Source organism: Antedon bifida, chromosome 5, assembly GCF_963402885.1.
Source record: "Antedon bifida chromosome 5, ecAntBifi1.1, whole genome shotgun sequence".
NCBI lineage: Eukaryota > Metazoa > Echinodermata > Crinoidea > Comatulida > Antedonidae > Antedon > Antedon bifida.
In genome coordinates, this window is record NC_136230.1 from 2,443,421 (window position 1) to 2,467,463 (window position 24,043).

The 24,043-nt window shown below is 33.2% G+C and overlaps 1 protein-coding gene and 1 long non-coding RNA gene across 2 annotated transcripts in view; one reads left to right on the forward strand and one right to left on the reverse strand.

Moving 5' to 3' along the window:
• The window catches only part of LOC144842913 (uncharacterized), a 26,256-nt gene continuing 2,213 nt past the window's right edge, over positions 1-24,043 (forward strand). The window contains exons 1-8 of the long non-coding RNA XR_013612198.1: positions 1-71; positions 1,847-1,916; positions 2,469-2,534; positions 5,299-5,368; positions 5,886-5,951; positions 17,626-17,698; positions 18,170-19,045; positions 20,100-20,164. This is a non-coding gene — a long non-coding RNA (uncharacterized LOC144842913). The remainder of the gene's footprint in view (positions 72-1,846; positions 1,917-2,468; positions 2,535-5,298; positions 5,369-5,885; positions 5,952-17,625; positions 17,699-18,169; positions 19,046-20,099; positions 20,165-24,043) is intronic.
• Positions 20,905-24,043, reverse strand: part of LOC144842908 (uncharacterized) — a 14,596-nt gene continuing 11,457 nt past the window's right edge. Inside the window, exon 3 of the transcript XR_013612192.1 lies at positions 20,905-20,941. The gene's annotated coding sequence lies outside the window, so the exon portion shown is untranslated. The remainder of the gene's footprint in view (positions 20,942-24,043) is intronic.

The window sequence follows — 24,043 nt, forward strand, 5'->3', positions numbered from 1 at the left end:
GAAATGAATAGTATGATTAACATGTTTAGATATTCTGCCTACTGTTGCAGATGGATTTCCATGGCATAAACGTAAGTAAAGTGTCTTGGTTAGGAAACAAGCAATGCGACAATTGTTTGTATGAAATGCCTGATCCTTTGATCAAAAACGCCTAACACATTGCGCCACATACCCTTATATATTGTACATTTCAGCACTAAAGCCAACAACATATCTAAAGCGTCGCCTCCTTCCCCTGATTTTCAAGCCGCCTCTGTTAAAAACAACAAAAATTCTGATATAATCGTAAACAGGAACAATTTATTGCATGAAATGGTTTCTTAAAGTTGTAAATGTATGTAGTTATTCAATTTTTCATGTTGGCGTCTATTTATTATAAAATGGTAGCATAAATCAATGACTATTTAAATATATAAACTGCCCTCCCCTAAAATGTATTCAGAGGTTGGCACTTAACAAATATATATTTATTTTCGGCCTAGTGTTGTATACACATACTTTATCATTATAACATTGACTTTTTACATCAAGGGCCACAGGTTAAAGATATTTAATACTAGAATAATATTATGATACACCAATGGACTTGGCTAACATTTACATTTTCTAAATCAAATTTGTTTTTGCTGTTTATCATGATTACTCCAGGAACATAAACGCCATTCGCACAAATATATAGTTCTTTAACAGCCTATGGTGGGAGTTCAGAGTTGATTTTGAATAATTATGTTTATGAAGGAAGAATATTCTACACAAGGAATATTCTAGACGGAGAATGATGTAATTTTCAATCTATTTTTGGTGCTTCGGAAAACACATGTCAAAATTGTATGATTGACTGAGCCCTCTCTTGTAGAACCTGATAACTCACTCACTTATCGGTGCATAAAAAAGTAATTCCTACAACCAATGGTGAGAGTTCAGAGTTCAGTTTGAATAATTATGTTTATGAATGAAGAATATTCTAGACGGAGAATAATGTAATTGCCAATCTATTTTTGGTGCTTTGGAAAACACACATCCGAATTGTACGATTGACTGAGCCCTCTCTGAGCCTGATAACTCATAATAATACACACCACTGCTTATCGGTGCATAGAAAAGTAGTTCCTACGACGACCAATGGCATGTGGGGTTCTAAAATAATTATGAATGAAGAATCTGACGTAACTACAGTCTATTTTTGTCTAGTTGGAAACTACAGTGTATGCGTCATAAACGGCCTGCATGTTGTGATGATTGTGCAATAATATATTTTGTTTGTTACCTATTTGTAACTATACTGTGTATTTTACACAGTATAGTTCTTTTGCTGATAAATAATATAAATGATATAATGAACAAAATCCAGACATAATACTTTCCATACCAACACATTGTTCGTATATATAAATCCAAAGGCAAATTTCTAAAAAATGGCAATGCTGTGGGTATCAGTGGTTGGATCTCAATGGAGATACAAAATAAAATAAGCAATGAAAAAATGACAATGCTGTGAGTATCAGTGGCTGGATCTCAATGATATACAAATAAAATAAGCAAAAAAGCTAATTTAAAATGATAAAGTAAAACAGCCAGAAAAATTAGCAGAGCTTTCAGGCAACACTTAGCCCATCATCAAAGTAATATATCTTTTAAATCCAATGCATTATAGAGGTTATGTTTTGGTACCAAATCATCCTACTACAATGTTCCCTGGGACAAAAACTTCCAATTACTATGACATTATTTGTGTGCTACAGAAAAAAACATTCATAAAATATCCACACAAGAATCCTCTATTATGTACTATAGTTGTACTGATAGTACAGTTTTAAAATGTTGTCTTTTTATAAATATTTTTCAGATGATCGGATTGAGTTTGAAAATGTCATTTGAGATGGTTGTAGTGTCTTAAAGCAGTTTGCTATCAGCAGGTTTTTTTCCCCTTACTTATATTCAAAGTAAACCCATACATTTTTCTCAAATGAATGGTTTTATACAACAATCATTCACTTGATACTGTATGAACATAAAAATAAGAAATTGTGAAGAACAATGTATAATTACATCATGGAGCTATAAATAATTACATATACAAATCTAAGCTCTAAATATCTATTTTATAAAAGTGTATAAAATATAAGAAAATAAAGCAATTTTAAGATTAGCTTCATGAACTAAACATTTGAGAAATGACCTCAATCCTTAATCATTGAACTACTACAACACAGTTTGCTATGTAATGGCCAGTTTAATGCTAAATAACAGAATAAGTCCAATTCAACCATATTCAACAGCCAATTATTGGATGTCTTAAGTCCAAGCCTTGTTGGTTTAGCACTGTTTTTGATTAAAAATACTGTGATAGAGATTTGAACATAGCACATTGAGATTATTAAGCAATCGTACTAACCCCCATCTACAATGCCACTACATTTTATTTAGTAGATACTTATACTGCATTATATAACCTATTGTTCTTTAAGGAATACATGGATGTCTAATAGTAGTATAAACTAGTAATATCAACTAGAAGATTGTACCTGAATAAGGTAAGGTACAATAGGCTACTACAACATGTCCTAATGTCCTGCACATTACAATGGTTGGCACTGTGATTGACCGTCAGGCGTCCAATCATATGGTTGAATGTCTGAACCAAAGCACTTGTCATCTGCTTGTATGTGCAAAGAACTTCAACCGCATTGTAAACCACAACTATATTACATTAACTAATTATATTAAATACATTGATAAAAACACAGAAATATTCTGTAGGAAGTTTTGATGGGGTTCCTTATATGGGCCTCATTGTGATGTTATGTTATAAATAAGTTATCTACGTTCCGCAACGTATGTCAGGCGCGGATTTAGGCAGTGACTTTAGGTTTTAGCCCTCCCCCCCCCACCCCCTAAAATTGAACAGCCATGTCTGTTTAAAATCAAACAATGCCTAGTTTTATTTTTCTGCCTCCCGACGGATTGTTTTTATCATTTATGAAATATTTAGACCCCCATAACCTAAAATGCTGGATCCGCCCCTGTATGTGTTGTGACACATTGTTTTTAACGATTTATATTCCGGGTCAAAAAAGTTTGCATAACGCAGATCTACAGTAAATGATGTGGATAATGTTTAAATTAAAATTAAAAATGAGATAGAGTAGAGTAATATCATTATCGTCTTCAAGCTTAACTAAAAACTAAGGAAATTTGGATATTAAAACTTGATTTTGATTTGTTAATGTCCGTCTTTTAGAAATACACACCTAATTGGTGACAGTGGCTTAGGCTGCTGTTGTGCTTTCCTGGCAGCTAGTGACTTATAGTGTATTATATTTTGTAAAATGTATCTTTTGCCTCAATAAATAATAATAATACATTTCCTAATACTGCTATTTTAATCCTTTTTCAAAATAGCTCCTTGTCAACAAATTATTCGACCCAAGTCTATTTATTTAGCGGTATTCAGTGAATACATAATACGTCATTGATTTGAAATACAAATAGCGCCAAGTTTGTATTTCACAACCTATCTAAAACAAAATGTCATGCATGTTTTATGCAGAAAATTCAATCAGAAAACAGTTCAATGGTTCAAACCATTATGCAAATTAGGTGTTGTGGTTGGAGAAGACAAGATGGCCGACATGTTTTACCTTGCACATGGGGTTTAGTTGGGTTAGTTGGTATTAATATAGCTTCAGTTTTCATAAAACAATTGTAGTTGTTGATATAAGTTTGCGGTACATCACGTTAGTTCTGAAAAGAACTGTTGAGTTTCTCTTGAGTTGGTGTCTATTTATTATAAAATGGTAGCATAAATCAATGACTATTTAAATATATAAACTGCCCTCCCCTAAAATGTATTCAGAGGTTGGCACTTACAAATATCTATTTATTTTCGGCCTAGTGTTGTATACACATACTTTATCATTATAACATTGACTTTTTACATCAAGGGCCACAGGTTAAAGATATTTAATACTAGAATAATATTATGATACACTGATGGACTTGGCTAACATTTACATTTTCTAAATCAAATTTGTTTTTGCTGTATATCATGATTACTCCAGGAACATAAACGCCATTCGCACAAATATATAGTTCTTTAACAGCCTATGGTGGGAGTTCAGAGTTGATTTCGAATAATTATGTTTATGAATGAAGAATATTCTAGACGAGGAATATTCTAGATACAGAATGATGTAATTCTCAATCTATTTTTGCTGTTTCGGAAAACACACTTCAAAATTGTATGATTGACTGAGCCCCCTCTTGTAGAACCTGATAACTCACTCACTTATCGGTGCATAAAAAAGTAATTCCTACAACCAATGGTGAGAGTTCAGAGTTCAGTTTGAATAATTATGTTTATGAATGAAGAATATTCTAGACGGAGAATAATGTAATTGCCAATCTATTTTTGGTGCTTTGGAAAACACAACCGAATTGTACGATTGACTGAGCCCTCTCTTGCCTGATAACTCATAATAATACACACCACTGCTTATCGGTGCATAGAAAAGTAGTTCCTACGACGACCAATGGCATGTGGGGTTCCAAAATAATTATAAATGAGGAATCTGACGTAACTACAGTCTATTTTTGTCTATTGGAAAATACCATGTATGTGTCATAAACGGCCTGCATGTTGTGATTGCAATGACGTAATTTGTTTGTTACCTATTTGTAACTATACTGTGTATTTTACAAATATTTGTTCTTTTGCTGATGATGAATAATATAAAAATAATATAATGAACAAAAGTCTAACATAATACTGTATTATATATAAATCCAAAATTATTGAAAAAATGACAATGATGTGGGTATCAGTGGCTGGATCTCAATGGAAATACAAATAAAATAGGCACTGAAAAAATGACAATGCTCTGGGTATCATCAGTGGCTGGATCTCAATGGAGATACAAAATAAAATAAGCACTTAAAAAATGACAATGCTGTGGGTATCAGTGGTTGGATCTCATGGAGATACAAAATAAAATAAGCAAAAAGCTAATTTAAAATGATAAAGTAAAACAGCCAGAAAAATTAGCAGAGCTTTCAGGCAACACTAGCCCATCATCAAAGTAATATATCTTTTAAATCCAATAATAGAGGCTATGTTTTGGTACCAAATCATCCTACTGCAATGTTCCCTGGGACAAAAACTTCCAATTACTATGACATTATTTGTGTGCTACAGAAAAAAACATTCATAAAATATCCACACAAGAATCCTCTATTATGTACTATAGTTGTACTGATAGTACAGTTTTAAAATGTTGTCTTTTTATAAATATTTTTCAGATGATCGGATTGAGTTTGAAAATGTCATTTGAGATGGTTGTAGTGTCTTAAAGCAGTTTGCTATCAGCAGGTTTTTTTCCCTTACTTATATTCAAAGTAAAATACAACAATCATTCACTGATACTGTATGAACATAAAAATAAGAAATTGTGAAGAACAATGTATAATTACATCATGGAGCTATAAATAATTACATCTACAAATCTAAGCTCTAAATATCTATTTTATAAAAGTTTATAAAATATAAGAAAATAAAGCAATTTTAAGATTAGCTTCATAAACTAAACATTTGAGAAATGACCTCAATCCTTAATCATTGAACTACAACATAGTTTGCTATGTAATGGTCAGTTTAATGCTAAATAACAGAATAAGTCCAATTCAACCATATTCAACAGCCAATTATTGGATGTCTTAAGTCCAAGCCTTGTTGGTTTAGCACTGTTTTTGATTAAAAATACTGTGATAGAGATTTGAACATAGCACATTGAGATTATTAAGCAATCGTACTAACCCCCATCTACAATGCCACTACATTTTATTTAGTAGATACTTATACTGCATTATATAACCTATTGTTCTTTAAGGAATACATGGATGTCTAATAGTAGTATAAACTAGTAATATCAACTAGAAGATTGTACCTGAATAAGGTAAGGTACAATAGGCTACTACAACATGTCCTAATGTCCTGCACATTACAATGGTTGGCACTGTGATTGACCGTCAGGCGTCCAATCATATGGTTGAATGTCTGAACCAAAGCACTTGTCATCTGCTTGTATGTGCAAAGAACTTCAACCGCATTGTAAACCACAACTATATTACATTAACTAATTATATTAAATACATTGATAAAAACACAGAAATATTCTGTAGGAAGTTTTGATGGGGTTCCTTATATGGGCCTCATTGTGATGTTATGTTATAAATAAGTTATCTACGTTCCGCAACGTATGTCAGGCGCGGATTTAGGCAGTGACTTTAGGTTTTAGCCCTCCCCCCCCACCCCCTAAAATTGAACAGCCATGTCTGTTTAAAATCAAACAATGCCTAGTTTTATTTTTCTGCCTCCCGACGGATTGTTTTTATCATTTATGAAATATTTAGACCCCCATAACCTAAAATGCTGGATCCGCCCCTGTATGTGTTGTGACACATTGTTTTTAACGATTTATATTCCGGGTCAAAAAAGTTTGCATAACGCAGATCTACAGTAAATGATGTGGATAATGTTTAAATTAAAATTAAAAATGAGATAGAGTAGAGTAATATCATTATCGTCTTCAAGCTTAACTAAAAACTAAGGAAATTTGGATATTAAAACTTGATTTTGATTTGTTAATGTCCGTCTTTTAGAAATACACACCTAATTGGTGACAGTGGCTTAGGCTGCTGTTGTGCTTTCCTGGCAGCTAGTGACTTATAGTGTATTATATTTTGTAAAATGTATCTTTTGCCTCAATAAATAATAATAATACATTTCCTAATACTGCTATTTTAATCCTTTTTCAAAATAGCTCCTTGTCAACAAATTATTCGACCCAAGTCTATTTATTTAGCGGTATTCAGTGAATACATAATACGTCATTGATTTGAAATACAAATAGCGCCAAGTTTGTATTTCACAACCTATCTAAAACAAAATGTCATGCATGTTTTATGCAGAAAATTCAATCAGAAAACAGTTCAATGGTTCAAACCATTATGCAAATTAGGTGTTGTGGTTGGAGAAGACAAGATGGCCGACATGTTTTACCTTGCACATGGGGTTTAGTTGGGTTAGTTGGTATTAATATAGCTTTAGTTTTCATAAAACAATTGTAGTTGTTGATATAAGTTTGCGGTACACCACGTATGTTAGTTCTGAAAAGAACTGTTGAGTTTCTCTTAATTTCGCCATGGAACCTTCAAACAATTGTAGTTGTTTTAGAACTTTCAAGACGGTCCCTTATCTATTAATGATGATGGATTCCAAAAAACATCACATGTTCTTTTGTGATGCTGTGTTAGAAAATTTCTGTTGGAAATTCCAAATTCCAGAATTACGAGAAAAGGCAGAGCCTTGTAACAACTTTGTAAATTAATAGTTTTATTCCACAAATTTTTTGGTATCGTATCATTAGTGTAACTATTATACGTTCTCACGTTTTCAGTACAATTACAAAACGGCGAAAACAAGTTGATTTCATTCATACCAATACCCTTTTCACATCACTTAGAAAAACATGGGAGTTTACACACATGACAGCATCAACACCACCTGCTGCGTTTTGTATGGTGTGCGTCCTGCTGTGTGTATACTCCTCATTTTTACTAGGCGTTGTAAAAGGAGCATTAAAAACAACATGTACATCGTATGTTAGACACAACAGTGTAAAAGAGATACATGAATATAACGTTTTGATATCATATGCATTAGATATTCATACATCAAACACATTTTGCTATGATATCCAGCTCTATACTATAAAGCAGTTGAACAGTGTATATAAAGGTACATACAACATAGACTCTCTGCTCATTCCATATCTGTGATATTGTCAACATAAACAGAGCACACTAAACTAAGGCTTCTTATGTGACAAAAAAATGTGATGTGCCCATATATGTACACAATGATGTCATATCACTACCATATTTGGGCATATCACACTTTTTTTGTCAAACTAGTTTGGCAGTGTAGACAGAGCTTAATTCAAAGAGTGTGGTAATAGGAATAATTGTTTGAAACAAGATAAATCATGTAGATAAGTTAGTCCTTCTCATTATAACCAATATAATTTTACCATAGTATAGACAGAGGTTAAGGGAAACATGAGGTTGTTATTACTTGTGTTCATTTAATAGCTACTACAAAACAGTGTATACATTACGTAAATTGTACACTAGACACAGCATTCATAAGACATTCATAACATGAGGTCAACAGACAACAGTTTTAGTAAACATGTATCATAGTTTTAGTGGTAGTCTTCTTGGATAAGGAGTATAAATCATAGGTCCAGTGTACACAAATTGCTGTGTGCGCTTTATCGAGACACATAGCCAGCACTTAAAGTAGTAATAATCAATATGTTTGTGAAACTTAGGTCGATGAAGTAGTAACTTGTTTATAGATTTTAGACAAACTGATACTAAATTCAAATTCATTGATTTTTAAAATAAATTGTACGCTTTTTGTATGAAATGCCCACATGCTGTGTAAGGATTAGTTTTGTTTGTTAACTTGTTTACTAATAACCAGTAGGAGTTTATCAGAATTCCCAGGTTAGCCATTCCAGTTGTTGGAAATTGCTGATTCTGTATCTAATCTAATTTACGTTTGTTTGTCATTATGTGTTCAGTGTCCTAGTTTATAATGTTATAGATTACTTGCAATATCATGATCAGTACGTGTTTTTAATGAGGATTGATTTAATTTTCTGCTCACTATTCCACTTGCCTTGCTACCTTTTTTTCTAGTCTAATCTAATGCAGCTTGTGTTTAGGAACACTAGGTCTATTTGTTCATCTTGTTGCATAAATTGTACAACTATCAGAATAGTATAATCTAATGAAGCTTGTGTTTAGGAACACTAGACAAAGAAATGTAGTTCTTTGCATCATTTGTTCTGTGGAGACTTATGCTCTGTTTACACTATCAAACTTTATGTGACAAAATAGTGTGATATGCCCATATTTGGACATGATGTTATATCACTATCATATTTAAGCATATCACTACCATATTTGGGCACATCACACTTTTTGTGTCATAGTAGTTTGATAGTGTAGACAGAGCTTAAGGTATATATTGTGTTTTAATTCATTGCAGAACACGGTCTTATAATAGCTAATATAAAAGAGGTGCCCATGCATAACATAACACACATGACATAACCAGTCACCCCCAAACCACAAGATTTCAGATTATACAATATATTCTATATCTTCTATATATCTTATATCGTTTACATGTAAAACAATCAAATTATTTCTTAGCACAACATAGAAGGCTGTCCCTAAATGCTTCATGAATGTGGCATGTTTTGATTGGATGGCTCTTACTGAATTGGGGAAAAAACCCAAATCTAAAAACAATCACACCGTCTCTATTGTGATGTTATTGATATTAGTAACAGATGTTTACTCCTAAAAATGTCGTTTTTTTTGTAGTGTACTTTCACTTTCACTTAAAAAATATTGGTTTATACAATACAAGGGAATGTAGTTTCAAACCTTCCCAGTAAATTCTGGTAGTATTTGATGAATATCACTAACTACCCTACATCAAGAATTATCTCCAAAATGCATTTTTTATTTTTTATTTATTCAACTTCTCACTAACACTGTTAGTGAAGGATTGGGACCAACAGGTGGTAAACACCTCTAAAAATGGTCCAGTCCGAATTGCACAGTGGCTGTGTTTCTGTGGACTAGTACACCGGGGTAACACCCTACTCGTCTCGAAAGATATACTAGGTTTTTTAAAGTGCACATGAGCTATGTGTACACTGGACCTACGGTTTATAGTCCTTATCCAAGAAGACTTGTTCTACCACCAGAACCATGGACTGAGTGAGCCTTAAACCCCTGCCGATGTTATGGCTATGTTATTACAGTTCCACTGTCTTAACCGCTTGGCCACTCACTCATATATTTTTACTATTACTGACAAAGCAGTCACATTTGCCTACATGTCTTCATTCTGTGAAATGGAACAGGTCTGACTGTGAGGTTGTAGGGTTGTTAGAGTGAACTGCTAGCCTAAGGGTGTACACACTTTAAAGATTTGTTTGTTTGTTTGTTTGTTTTATTCGGTACTCAATACAACAAAAATACCAGGATGACCCATAAAGCTGAAACAGCTTAATTCCAATGAGGTCCTTTAAACAAGCAAGTTAGATAATAATGTGTACATTATAAATGCATATTAATACAATAAACAGAAACATCCATATACAAAATACAATCATCATCAGCATGGTTAATGCGCAATACCAAAGTGAACCTTTAACGCACGTTTATATTCAATTAATTTTTGTATACTCTTGATATCGGAAGGTAGATCATTCCAGTCTTTAATAGCATTATAATAAAATGTTTTAGAGGCTTGGCCTTTAATATTTGGAATTACAAAGTTTACATTGGATTTCCTTGTACTATGAGTGTGCCGTTCAGAAATCTTTGTAAAATGTTCATTAAGATAAGGAGCGTCAATATCGTGGTATATTTTGAAAGCGTGGATTAGTCTAATATACTTAACTATATCACTTATTTTCAGGTATCCAGTAACGGAAAGTTCGGCCTGACCAACATGTGCCCTAGGGGCGAGATCGAGAATAAATCTCACAATTTTGTTTTGTGTTACTTGAAGCTTATTTTTCAGGACAGTACGGATACCACAATACCAGGACGAGACAGCATAATCAAGAATACTTTGAATTAACGCTGTGCATAACAGCTTGCGACTTTGCATGTCCCAACAACTAGCTTGTCTGTACATGAACTTTAATCTGGAATTTGCTTTTTTAATTATATTGTTAACATATTCTTCATTAGACACACAATTATCTATTTGTAAACCAAGGTATTTAATGGAATTGCAACTATGGATGGTATGTTCATTATAGAGGACTTCGAATTGTTCGATATTCTTTAATTTCTTTTTGGATCCAAAAATGATGCACTCCGTTTTTTGTGGGTGCATGGATAATTTATTTTCAACCAACCAGTTATTGCATACTTCCATATTATGCTTAGAAATATATACTGGATCACGATGGGCCACCAACATTGCGCTATCATCAGCGTATAATAACAAATTACAGTCATTCTCAATGCATATTGACATATCAATAATGTAACATATAAACAGAAGCGGACCTAATATGCTACCTTGTGGAACTCCATGTGTGCAAAGTTTGGGTTCTGAAAAAGTTCCATCGATACAAACAATCTGTCTTCTATTAGATAAATAAGACCGGAACCATTCTACCGACCCAACCCCCATAGCTTCTAATTTTTTACACAGAATAGAATGGTCGACTGTGTCGAAGGCTTTTTGCAGGTCAAGCATGACCATGCCAACATAATTGCCTTTTGAAACATTATTTGACAGTAGTAACTGATCAAAATGATAGCTGTGTCTATTTAAAATCTTTCTGCCAGTAATAGTTGGTACCAGAGTGCTTACTATTAACTTATTACTGTTATTGTAGCCGTCTTCTTCTGAAGACACATGGCCGTCATTGATGGATACTTAGTATCAGTTCACTTCACTGCTGGTGTACTTGAGGTCTACGTTTATACCATGCTATACACTTTATTTTAATTATTTTATAGTTTTTTTTCCAGTCAGTTTAAGGCTAATAATTAAAAGCTGAAGGTGTTTATGGTGAGCTTCAGCTTTGTTATGTTGTTCCATAAACTGTTGAGACAGTCCCTATATCAGTAACACTTTCTTTTGTTATGCTGTGTTTAAAAATATTAATTTGGAAATTCCAGATCTATGAGAAAATGCAGGCTGATAAACAACGTAAATGGTTTTTTTAAAATACGGGTAGTTGATGCAATAATTGGTATTCTACTACTGATTTTATTTTCGTTCAATACCCTATTTGATTTATAAGCCCACTTGATTTAAAAAAAAAAACAGATTTTGTTGGAATCAAACAGATATTCCTAACTCATTTCATTATTAACTTTGGTTGAGACTTTCGACAAGGTCATGCATATATGCATGATGGCCGTGCATGTAAATTAGTATTTTCTATCGACACGGTTGCCATCAATATTTGTAACTGTAACACGTTTTTTTGTTATGCTGTGTTTAAAAATATTCATTTGGAAATTCCAGATCTATGAGAAAATGCAGGCTGATAAACAACGTAAATGGTTTCTGTAAAATACGCATAGTTGACGCAATAATCGGTATTCTGCTACTGATTTTATTTTCGTTCAATATCCTATTTGATTTATAAGCCCACTTGATTTAAAAAAAACAGATTTTGTTGGGATCAAACAGATATTCCTAACTCATTTCATTATTAACTTTGGTTGAGTCTATCGACAAGGTCATGCATATATGCATGATGGCCGTGCATGTAAATTAGTATTTGCTATCGACACGGTTGCCATCAATATTTGGTGTGGACACGGTCTTGCATGTGTTTTGAAGTTTTGTATGGCCATGATGGCCGTGCGTGTAAATTAGTATTTTCTATTGATATTTGGTGTGAAGGCTATATACACAGTCGAATATGAGTCCAATTCATTGTTTCCTATTTAACTTTGCCATTAGTGGTACAGTCAACTCTCCCAATACCGGACACCTTTGGGCTGGCCTAATATGTCTGGTTTTCCGGAAAGTCTGGTATTCGGAATGTGTTTTTAATGGTAAAAATGAATGAAAAGTCTGGTTTTGGGAGAGTTTCCGTTTTTCAGAGAGTCCGGTGGTATTGCGAGAGTTGACTGTATTATGTTAATGGTTGTCGTTTGTACGGTGGTTCATACGCATCATGTTGAACACCTAGCTTGTTCATTTGACTTGATAACCAACATGGAGGCATTAGTCTGCACACACTACCAAAATAATAGAGCATTCAAAATTAGCAATTTGTAGCATTTTGGCGCAAACACTGCATTATTTCTTACACAATGCGTTTGTTTGGGTTTGTATTGAAACGGCGATTGATTACGGGTGTCTTGACAAATCTCTCAAGTTCACCTATTGTCAATCTAATTAACATTCACTTCTATAAATTCAATTGTAAATGACCAACTTAGGAGATAGACTATTCAATTTGGTTTTTTTTCTAAACTGTTAAGGCAATCCCTATCAATTATTGGATTTGTGTTTCAACAATAATAGACGTGTTCTTTTGTTAGTTGTTAGAAAATTTCCATTGGAAATTCCAGAATTATGAGAAAAAGCAGGTGCTTTTTTGAAAATGTAGTTTTAATTCATTATATTACATTATGATTACTGACTTTGTAGATTTTAGCATTTTTGGCTTGAGACAATTTACTACAATCACGACAAAAGGCTAATTTACACAGACGAGTGACAATGGTAATAAAAATAAAGAATCTATGTTATTCCTCATGACCATTTACGGTTTTCACTCAGGATAGATACAGAGAGGACAAGGTACACGTTACCTCTCCTCAGTGTAAATTGGCCTTTAGACCCCATTTACATTTTTGGTCAGCCCTGGAGCTCCCATGATATGCAATTGATTAAAGTTTGATAGTGTAGACAGAGCTTCAAAAACCTTCTAAACCTAGTCTAGCCACAATGCTAAGAGTGACCGGCTTAGCTCTGGTTTTCATTTGCTGAGTAATACTTCCCGACAATTATGGGATGAAGAGACTACAAGCGCTTTACATTATTACCCCAGTCATTTTGAATTAAACACATATGGAATCATACTTCCATAATGTTGCAGCCATAATCGGTTTTGACCTAAACCAGGTACACATTTATACACCTGGGTGTGCGAATATAAGTGTCTTGCTAAACGACGCAAGCAATGCGATAGGTGTTAGAATCGAACTCCTGATCTTGGGATTAGAAGCCAAATGTCCAACACATTGCGCCACATCCTCTCACATCTTAGGGAATTTGATGTTTATTTTGTTTTACAAATTTACAGTTTAATATCATACTGCTATCAGAATATGAGATGTATTTATTAGGTGATCATTTAGAATAAAATGATCACCTATTGTTATTGTACAAAATCTTTATTATTAGGTGATCATTTAGAATAAAATGATCACCTATTGTTATTGTATGAAATCTTTATTGTTATTATTATTCTTCTTTCTGTACACTTTTGTTTAGCAATTATCTCAAAAAGTTGAATAACAATGATCACAAAAATTTCACAATGTCTTTCAAATACTTTAACTTAGCCATAATAAGCTTTTCAGCGTGATCACTCAACCGTGACGTCACGTATACGCGATTTTGTGAAATCACATTATCAATCATATGTCCATAATTGATTATGACATATTTATGAAATTCACTACACGTAAATTTCAGGTCAAGGTAAAAAATATTAGCAAATAAAAACTCGCGCGTCTCAAGGTCATGCACGTGAAATCGCGCGTAAAGATTTTTAAAAGCTCAAAATTAAGTTTTGATCAATTTAGAGCATGAATTAGGCCATTTGCGTGTTTCAAAAAATTACTGCGCAAAAACACGTTTTTGCGCACGCGATTCGTAAAAAGCGTAAAAAATAAAATTTGATGTATAAATCACATTCTACTCACAATTCTTAGTACATTCACCGATCTTGAGTCCATTCCGACTTAAAATAACGATATACGAGCACGTTAAAAAAGACAAAATGCGCACATTAATTTCACAAAAGTTCTGAAAATGGTGAAAAATATGTCTTTTTTAAAATGAAAATAACTCTTCAGAATGCACGATGACCCCTAAGTTTTTTAACTTATTCGGGAAGCCATTGAGTTGTAGATATAAATGTATATACACATTAGACGTACAAAATGGTATTACGTCATCAAATGGCCACTTGAATTTAAAAATTAGGATTTCTTTCCGTTTTGTGTAGGTTATCACATTCAACAGAGCGCATCTCCGCTATTTGAGCTCGATTTTCGCACAAATTTCAGTGTGTGCTTGCTTAATTATTTATCTTTCTCATAAGTTGTCAGTGTTTTCATTTTAATGACGTCATCACGCGTAAAAACTTGAATAACGTAGGTCGTGTAATTTCACCTTTGTCGTAAATTTGAATATCTTACAGCTCTTCAGAATTGAAGGTTACCTTGATGATTATAATTTATTATGAAAGCTGATGAAATGTAGATATGAATTCATATAAAAACCAAGCCTATCGGATGTTGTGACGTTAACATATGGCCAGATGAAGTTAAAAAGTAGTTTTTTCATCTTTTTCGTAAATTTTATACAAATTTCAAAGAGCGTGCACAGCGCTTCTACGTGCCAGATTCTCTTCCAATTCTTATATTTATTTGCTCAATTCATTATCTTTCGAAATTGTCATCTTCGAGTTTATTTTGATAATTCCATCATATCAAAAAATTAGAACATGATGTGTGTCCCGTAATTTCACCTATGCTACACTGTATATAGATATACAGTATATACTGTACATATTGTATATGGCATGTAATAGGCACAACTCAGCACTATAAACGTATGCATCATGTCATAGGATGGCGTACATCAACTTTTTACGATCGTATGTTAACGTACATGCATGTTTAAAAAATGTTAATTTCATTAAAATGATAAAAATGATCACCTATAATTCGTCAAAGTGACGAATTAAATTCTAGTTGTTATTATTATTATTCTTCTTCTTCTTTCTGTACACTTTTTGTTTAACAATTATCTCAAAAAGTTGAATAACAATGATCACAAAAATTTCACAATGTCCTTCAAATACTTTAACTTAGCCATAATAAGCTTTTCAGCGTGATCACTCAACCGTGACGTCATTAATACGCGATTTTGTGAAATCACACTATCAATCATATCTCCATAACTCTTTATCACATATCAATAAAATTCACTATACGTAAACTTCAGGTGAAGGATAAAAATATTACCAAATAAAAACTTACATTTTTCAAGGTCATGCACGTGAAATTGCGCGTTAAAAATTTAAAAAGCTCCAAATTAAGTTTTGATCAATTTAGAGCATGAGTTAGGCCATTTGCGTGTTTCAAAAAATTACTGCGCAAAAATGCGTTTTTGCGTGCGCAATTCTTAAAATGCGTAAAAAATATGAATTTTTTTTACAAATCGTATTCTACTCACCATCCTTAGTACATTCACCAAATTTGAGTTTGTTCCGACTTAAAATAACGCTATACGAGCAGGTTAAAAATGACAAAATGCGCACATTAATTGTACAAAAGTGCTAAAAATAGTAAAAAATAAGGCCTTTTTAAAATTAATATAACTCTTCAGAATGCACGATGACCCCCAATTTTTTTAACTTATTCTGGAAGCCAATGAGTTGTAGATATAAATGTATATACACATTAGACGTACAAAATGGTATGACGTCATCATTTGGCCACATGAATTTTTAAAATAGGGTTTTTTCCCCTTTTGTAATGGACCACCATATTCAACAGAGCGCAACTCGCTTATCTGTGATCGATTTTCTCTAAATTTTTAATATATTCTACCTCAACCAATTATGTTACTTATGAGTTGCCAATATTTTCATTTGGATGATGTCATCACGTCTTAAAATTTAAATAACGATGGTTACGTAATTTCACCTACAAGGTATACTTGAATACCTTACAGCTCTTCTGAATTAAAGTTGACCTTGATGTTTATAACTTATTATGAGAGCTGGTGAAATGTAGATATGAATTATTATAAAAATTAAGCCTATCGGATGTTGTGACGTTATCATATGGCCAGTTAAAGTTAAAAAGTAGTTTTTTCATCTCTTTCGTCGAAGTTATACAATTTTTAAAGAGCGCGCACCGCCCTTCTACGTGCCAAATTTTCTTCCAATTGTTATATTTTATTGCTCAATTCATTATCTTTCGATATTGTTATCCACAAGTTTATTTTGATAATGTCATCAGTGCCGAAAAATTAGAACATGATGTGTGTCCGTAATTTCACCAATGCTACACTGTATATAGATACAGTATATACTGTACATAATGTATATGGCATATAATAGGCACAGCACTATAGTATAACCGTATAATAGGATGGCATACATCAACATTTTCTGATTGTATTTTAACATACGTGCATGTTTAAAAAATATTAATGTCAATAAAATTATAAAAATGATCACCTATAATTCGTCAAAGTGACGAATTAAATTCTAGTTTGAGTTACATTCGCTCTATATTAGAGTATACCTGCCCTGTATGGCATAGTGCCAGTACACAACTTTATACCCAACTTATTGAAAGGGTTAAAAAAAGGGCCCTTAAAATTATTCTTGGCCTTAATTATAATTCATAAAAATTAGCTTTAAAGTGTTTAAATTTATAATCTTGTACTGACATTTGGCAGGAAGCTATCGAAATCGGACAAGTTCAGTTATTTGCTCTCCACTATCCGTAGTATTCTGCAATATCGACAATTTAAACCGAGAACTGAATAATTAAAAAATTCACCCATCCCTACAATAATTAATATGCTAACAATAGTTCATAGAGCCAAAGCGATATACAGAGTGATATTGTTGTACCTTTTAATTCGTTTTTATTACATATTTTTTATTGTTATGTAAGTAAATTGTACATTACTTTTGTAAATGCAACGTTTTTTTGAGTTATTTTTATTTTTTGGTATTTTAGAGTTTTCCTTCTACATATGGTAGTTTCAATGTCAGTTAACAACAGGACCAGCAGCCATCTTGAATTTCTCAAGGTAATATTACAAGTGTATAAACACTTAAATATATATTGTATTGTTTGAGTGGAGTAAGGGTGTAAAGAAAAGAAGGCTAACATGGTATAGTCATATGCTCCGATTAAATGAAAACACACCAGCTAAGATCTCACTCGGAGAGGCTCACTTGGTTACCTATACACATGCTTGCTCAAAAAACGAACACAAGTGAGACGCGCAATGTCTAATGACGATTAGCGTTTGAGATGATACGCTGTACATGTCTACATACATAATGTAATTAATTTGTATTATTTATTTAAAACATAATGTTTCCTCATACAATATTTCATGAAATATACTTTGAACTGTGAGTGGCGATTAATCTGATAAAAGATCATATACATTCTTTTCTGACTAATTTGTAATAGAAAATTTCCATTGGAAATTCCAGAATTAAGAAAAAAACTTTGAGTTCATTAATATATTCAATGTATTGTTTTAATGTAGGTAAAGGAGGAAAGTTGTGACTTTGGACATAAAGTATAAAACATGCAGCAGGGCGCATATTTTTTTTTCCAGGACGAACGTGGGCAGAAATCATGAATAATTCATTACCTTAATTATTTTCTATTATAAAGAATTGCAAGATAGCTGATCTACTTCCTAAATATACTAAACCTAACCCTCTAAATAATTTCTCTCAACTATTAAATAAAACATGTTCATGAAAGACCTCGAACCGAGGGCTCCAGCGGTTAATAGGTTAAAGCCTTTACCACTAGACCAAACATTTCGGTTGGCAAACGCTGTTTACACTAATTATTTAATCTCTCTAAATGCTTATATAGCGCCCTCTATAATGTTCTCTATTATGTCATAATTATTCATGAATTATTCATGATTTCTGCCCACGTTCGTCCTGGAAAAAAAAATTACGCCAGCAGGGCACATTGACAAGAAGCAGGCAAAGGTCAACATGTAGCAGGTCAAATCAACAACAAGCAGGCAAAAGTAGACAGAGAGGTGCCCATGTAACAGAGTCAACAAAAACAGGCAAATGTCGCAAGCACAGGTCAACATGTAGCATGCACAGGTCAACACATACCAAACAGAGGTCAACACGTACCAAGCAGAGGTCAATATGTAATAGACAGAGGTCAACATGTAACAGACAGAGGTCAACATGTAACAGACAGAGGTCAACATGTAACAGACAGAGGTCAACATGTAACAGACAGAGGTCAACATGTAACAGACATAGGTCAACATGTATTAGACAGAGGTCAACATGTATTAGACAGAGGTCAACATGTATTAGACAGAGGTCAACATGTATTAGACAGAGGTCAACATGTGATAGACAGAGGTCAACATGTACAAACTGTAAGAAATCTAGCATAATGTAATTTTCTTGAATGTCACATTTTTTATGTTTCATATTCAATGCGAGTACGACTTCAGTTTTAATTATCACTATAGCTAAAAAGGCATTTATTCTTTTAACTAGATTCTGTTATTCATGGTACAAACTAATCATGATCAATTCCGATGGTAAAAAATAATGATAATTATAATGGCGCTAATGCCGAAATCCTAATATTGTACTGATAGTATGTACTCGAGAATTTGTATTGTAAATTTGTTTGGTTTATTTTGGGTTTCATGAAGATGAAGCTATCGCTAAAGTCTTACTAGTATATTCTACATCAAACTATTGATTGTGTAAAGAACAAAGTTTAGCTGCGACAGTGTATGTAAACGAGAACGAACGCTATCTAGGTTTATAAACATAATATCTAACTATAATCACTTGACGAAGACATGTCTTGTGTGCATGTTCGATATCCTGCCTTAGCACAAATACCGACCTGATTTTGACCTTTCAAATGCTCAAAAGTTCAAATAGGTTTTGGCTCTGTGTAAATGATCAAACATTTTTATCTGACAAAAACTTGCCCTATGTGATGTGCGAAGATGATTGGGACATCATTTAAATATTGAAGACCGATAAATAATTTGTTATCTTGCTAAATTAGACTCAATTCAAGTTAAATTGGTAAAATTATATCGGTCATAATGAGAAGGATTAACTAACTTATCTACATGATTTATCTTGTTTCACACAATTATTCCTATTACCACACTCTTCGTATTAAGCTCTGTCTACACTATCAAACTAGTTTGACAAAAAAGTGTGATGTGCCGAAATATGGTAGTGATATGCTTAAATATTATAGTGATATGACATCAGCATGTCCATAAATGGGCACATCACATTTTTTTTGTCACATAAAGTTTGATAGTGTAGACAAAGCTTTAGATGTTAGCTGTTGCTAGTTATACTATATTATTTATATGTTATACCAATATACCAATTCTACGTTAATCCGACACTGGAAAATAATGCATTAAAAGTGTGATTTGTTTTTATTTTCAGGAGTATGGTTGTAGCCTTCATCTAACTACACTATTCTCTGAGGAATATTTGCCATATTTAATTAGGTAAGAATATAAAATAAGTACTTGTTGAAATAGCTAAGAATGTCAAAAATACCATGTTTTTAACCGACCATTCAAAAACCTAATGAAGTTATCTCAATGAGTTATACAATATTTAAAATTCTTGACATAAGAAATTGGTTGTGGATTTAGTAAGTGTATATTATTTTGTAACTATTAAGCTCTGTCTACACTATCAACCTAGTTTGACAAAAAATGTGTGATGATGTGCCCAAATATGGTAGTGTTATGCCCAAATATGGTGATATTATATGACATCATCATGTGGGCACATCACATTGTTTTGTAACATAAAGCTTTAGAATGTGAATGCCCTGTTGATTGTTACGTCGTGAGGTGGTTTCCCGAATGATCGTAAAATCAAAACGGTACTGGGTATGACCAACTAGCGTTATTGTCACCAACTAGTCATCCATTCATAGAAGTACTGATGTAGTAGCCTATCTGTACTGTGACCATAGAATGGACCCAAGACATGACTAACTGCGACTTTTAGATGATAGAAAGTTGAGAAAATTTGTTACGAGTAGTTATACGATATGAAGATGTTTATGAAAATATGTTAAAGATGTAAAACATACTACACTAGGCATATAAACAGTAATGTTTGTTAGTATAAACAATTTTATGTTAAAAGATATAAGGAAGGAAAGCAAAGAGATTATGGAGCGGCTGTACCTGAATATACAATACAAGTATTGTAAGGTTTAAACTAGAAATTTAGTACCGTTTTGATTTTACGATCATTCGGGAAACCACCTCACGACGATATATTTAGGTACATCCTCTATCGTTTCTATATTGGTACAGGTATTGTATCATGATGAGTGGAAATTATAATACACAAGTATTTAATGCATGGTTCCCACTAGGACACAATGCAGGGACGTAAGTGCATGAGTAATTAAAAATGGACCAATCACAAGTGATGGATTATCGAATCTGCAGCTTGTCATTGGTCAACTTGCTTGCGTTGTGCTTACGGCCTTGTATTGCGTCTTAGTGGGAATCAAGCTTAATTGAACTTGTGAGATAGATAGTAAACAAGTAAGAAAGTGAAGAAACTCAATAAGAGGGACAGTGAGCAAAAGCAATAACAAAACATATTATTGAGGGTGCTTATTAGTTTAAAGATCTGTGCTCTACGTTGCACAGATCTTAAAATATGCATCCTCCGTGTACTTGCTTGTAGAAGGTGTATGTGGAAAATAAATTGAATTGAATTGAATTGAGAGCAAGTAAAAGTGTTATTAGTTGCAAAAACATGAAGTATAAAAATGTGTTTTTTTCTTTGTTCTACAGTGTTTTATGAGAGTGGACTGTATAACAGGTGGCTGATGAACAATGCTGGGGTTTTTCCTCTGTTACTGCTGATAACAATGATTCATTGTCATGTTTAGTTTCACTACTGGTGTTGTTTCAAAATTATGAGACCCCTTGGAATGTGTGAATCCCCTTCTGAGAATTTGAACTCATGTATAAAGTTATTAACTATGCTTTAATTGTTGCCATGGATACCATTATTACATATATTTTAAATGTTGCCATGGAAACTATTATAACTTATGTTTTAAATGTTTCTATGGAAACTATAACTTTTGTTTTAAATGTTTCTATGGAAACTATTATTACTTAAAAGTTGTATGGGTTGTCATGGATACCGTTTTCCATTATTTTTGTATCAAAATTAAAAATAAAGATGTGCTACTTTTGAGGGATTTGAGTTGATTTGGTGAGTGAGAAGGCGGATTTTTTAAGCAGATTTAGTGAGTGATGACTAGGCCTATTTGTTGAGGATGCATTTCTAGCCCTACAAACTAGCCTATTGTGGTCCCCTCTAAGCTTCAGTAGCCAGATTTCATAACACACTACAATGACATGTGAAGCCATGTGTATGTGTATGCGGTCAACTTATTATTACTTTCTATGGAGTTATTGGAACATATTACTTTCAAGATGTACAGTAATAAAATTGTGTACAGTAATAAAATTGTGTGCTACTTTTGAGGGATTTGAGTTGATTTGGTGAGTGAGAAGGCGGATTTTTTAAGCGGATTTAGTGAGTGATGACTAGGCCTATTTGTTGAGGATGCATTTCTAGCCCTACAAACTAGCCTATTGTGGTCCCCTCTAAGCTTCAGTAGCCAGATTTCATAACACACTACAATGACATGTGAAGCCATGTGTATGTGTATGCGGACAACTTATTATTACTTTCTATGGAGTTATTGGAACATATTACTTTCAAGATGTACAGTAATAAAATTGTGTACAGTAATAAAATTGTGTGCTGTAACACTTATAATATTCACCTTGCTTCCCACCACTAGGTTGAAATGCAAGTCTGTGATTGGTGAAATTACTTATATTTGATTGCGTCATAGGAACCACGCGCGCGTAAAGCTTGGTTTCCATTTGGACGCAGCACAAGGATGTATGAGTGTACCATTCACAAGCAATTCCGATGATCCTATCGCGTTGTGATTGGTAAAATTTCGTGCGTTGTGTCTATGTCGTTGCGTTGCGTTGCGTCGCGTCCAAGTATATAGGCCATATCACTTCTACACCGAAAAGTAAATTATGCTAATTTGCGGAACTAACAAGCCAATTTAACTCTAGTGGTTTACTTATGTGTGTCAAAATTCAAAGTCAATTGCCGCTGCGCAAGTAAGCCTATCCCCAGCCTTGCAGTGCCCGTCGCCCTGTTTCAGATATAGGTTGGATTACTTTATTGGCATTACTGAATCTGTCGTAGTAGTAGTAAATCATTTGATTGTTACAAAAATGTATTCCCGAGGAGCTTGTTTCCCGCTAGGACCTAAGCGCGCCCAAAATAATTTGACCAATCACGACGCGATCATCCAAACTGTCTTTTGATTTGTCAACTCACTAACTTGCGTTGTGCATACGTCGTTGCGTTACGTCCAAATGGAAATCAAGCTAGCGGTGTTCGCCGTCTTGTTAAAGCATATTTCTGTTCGTTCGTTTCTGTTGGGAAAGTTTTCTTCTAGATGTGTCCCAACGAAGAGGTTCGATAATTAGTCAGGTGGCTTAACAACAAATTTTGAGGAAATCGTGACACGGTGGACAAAAGCGCCACAGAAATTCTTGATTCAGTACATTATTTGTCTATTTGTAACTTTTACAGTCAGATATATATGATATCAATCAATCAATCAATAATTTTTATTTCTCAAATAAAAACAAAATACAGTTAACATTTTCTAGAAATAATAGATAATAAATGAGAAAAAGGGGTACCCCACTGGAAGCTTAAGCTTTAAAATGTGGGGTCCAGGCAACATAATTAAAAATAAGGTAAGATAAGAAATATATATAATATATGAATAATGAACAAAAAAGACATTTAACTTAACAAATGCAGTTATTATTTAACTTAAGACAGATATATGATCAACTTAAACAAGAATAGTAGAAACAAGGTATTCATGAAGTTTGAACTTAAATGAAGATATAAAATTAATAGTTTTAATTTCATCTGGTAAAGAATTCCAAATATACCAATTTACTGGCAGCCATTTTGGATTTTGGCCGCCATCTTGGAAAATCGGAAGCTGATCGGGTGGCTAGTACGTCTAAAAGAAGCCTCATGCCAAGTTTGGTGCTTTTGTCCACCGTGTAACGTTTTAGTCGCTAAGCCAACTGACTAAATATGTTTATAATAAGTTTATGCCCGAAGGCGTAGATTTCATTTTCATTGTTTATATTTTAAAATTCATACAAATAGAATTATTGTCGCATACTGCTTACGTTTTAACTTCTCTCCCTTTTGTCAACAAAGCAAAACTAATTGTCGCGGTTTATAATAAATCCTGTTGTGTGAATGTACGTATTGTTCGT